The sequence below is a fragment of the Saccopteryx bilineata genome, chromosome 3 (genome assembly GCF_036850765.1).
Source record: "Saccopteryx bilineata isolate mSacBil1 chromosome 3, mSacBil1_pri_phased_curated, whole genome shotgun sequence".
In the NCBI taxonomy this organism is placed as follows: Eukaryota; Metazoa; Chordata; class Mammalia; order Chiroptera; family Emballonuridae; genus Saccopteryx; species Saccopteryx bilineata.
Window position 1 is genome coordinate 41504406 of NC_089492.1, and position 2048 is coordinate 41506453.

Consider the following 2048-nt stretch of genomic DNA (forward strand, 5'->3'; position numbering starts at 1 on the left):
GTTGAGCTTTGATTGCCATTGGCACATCAATGGGAGGGAGAAAGCTGCCCCTCCAGTCCTCGTTCTGGAGCCACACAAGTCTGGAGCCCTATATGTCCCTGTTCGTTTTCAAGCTGCTGCCCAGCCATGGGGCTCAGAAGGAGTGAGTTTGTCAGCAAGTAAGTCCATGCACGAGCCCTTTTAAAAGAATACTTGGGACTCCAGCTGCTCTCCATTTCACTCAGGCACAATCTCCATTGGTTTTCACTGTCAGAAGTTATAAGGACTCCTCTTTTTGGTACTGGAATTGTGGGCTCCTCATGTGATATTGGAACCTTGTTCCTCAGGTGCAGCCTCTACAGCTGAGATAATCCTCCCAATCTTTAACCACCACATATTGGTGTGGGACCTGCTCATTCTGGGTCTCCATCCCTTCTGTCAGTCTCACGGTGGCTTCTTCTGTATATCATTAATTATAGGACTTCCATTCAGCCAGATTTCAGGTGTTCTCAATGGTATTTGTTCTGTAATTGAGTTGTAATTCTGAAGTTGTCATGGGAGGATGTGAGTACCACATTTACCTTCTCTGCTATCTTAACCAGAGCCACCAAAAATTTTGGAGGATATTTGGCTGCATGGAGCAAATATCCCCTAGCCCCATGTTGTCCATCAGTCAACTATACTAGCATATACCACCTTCAGATTTCATCTTTCTAGAAAAAAAATCAAATCATTAACATAAGCCTGTTAAACTGGATGGCAACTATGTATTACTCCCATCAGAACCATGTTGCAAGGACAACTGGCTTATTCCTATCTTTCTGCTAGATAACAGTCCAAATACAATCACTCTGCAGGGCAACTTGGAAAAAAACTGAAAAATTAAGTGGGTAATCACACAATTTGCCAAGATTCTAGTGGCTAAAACAAAGCCACTGTGAGAATTGCCGGAGCAGCTCAGGAGGTAAGGAGAGTTTTGCCTTGCAAGGAATATTCAAGGAGTTCTAATGGTAACATTAGTGGTGTGCTGGTAAATGTTTTGCAGCCAGCTCTTAAGGGAAAAAGCCATATTTTGTAGCATTTGCAATTTCCCTGGTGTAAATACACCCACGAAGACTGATTTCATGTTACTCAGGTGACACCACTGAATGGAAAATTAAGAAGAGATTCACAATAGCAAGCCATTGTATAGTATTTCAGATACAATAAATACTATATAAATAACCTCAACAGCATAAATTATAGTAAATGTAGTGAAATAACTAGATCACAGTAATTTTTTACTATTATTTGTTTTTAACATAGTTAATTATAATTTTATATAATTTAATTTTTAATAATGGTTCCATTTAACAACTGACACCCAATATAGCAAAAATTTAAAGGTGAGCTCTAATAAACAGAGCAGGTACCCTTAGCTCCAGCACAACACTGCAGGTTGCTCTTCAGAGACATTAATTTTGAAAAAACAACAAACCAAATAAATTAAGCTACTAAATCCTCTGGATCAAACTATCCCGCTTCCAAAGGTGCCAATCTTTTTGCTACCCCACTTTAGAACTAGTCAAAGTTCAGGTTACAACGTGCATAGTGTTTATAGGAGTACTACTATATGACAGTAGCTTACACAATATTTGTCTCACACATTACACTTTTCAAAATAGTGCTTTATCAGGACACTGTGACCCTACATAATGAATTTAAATCGGTAGGATAGCATTTTACAACTTAGTGGATAAAGAAAGGGTTCTGGGAGCTGTCTGTCTAAGAGCAAAGTTGGGGAAATGGAGCTGGGAGCAAGACAAGGAAGCCCAAAGGCTGGTCAGCCGCCCCAAGGTTCCCAGTTCTCTTCTAGAAATGGCTCCATCACTCTGCAAGCAGGTATGCAGTAGTACTGGGCTCTCCTTCCTGTCTCTTGTTTTCTGACTCTAACTTTAGAGACTGACTAGTATTCAGCTTTTCTGATGGGGGGGGGGATATTTGAAAAGTCCTTCCAAAAAGCTAAAATTATGTAACACTCAAATAACTCTTATCAGACAGAGTAGCTTTGCATTAGTTTTCTCCCAATC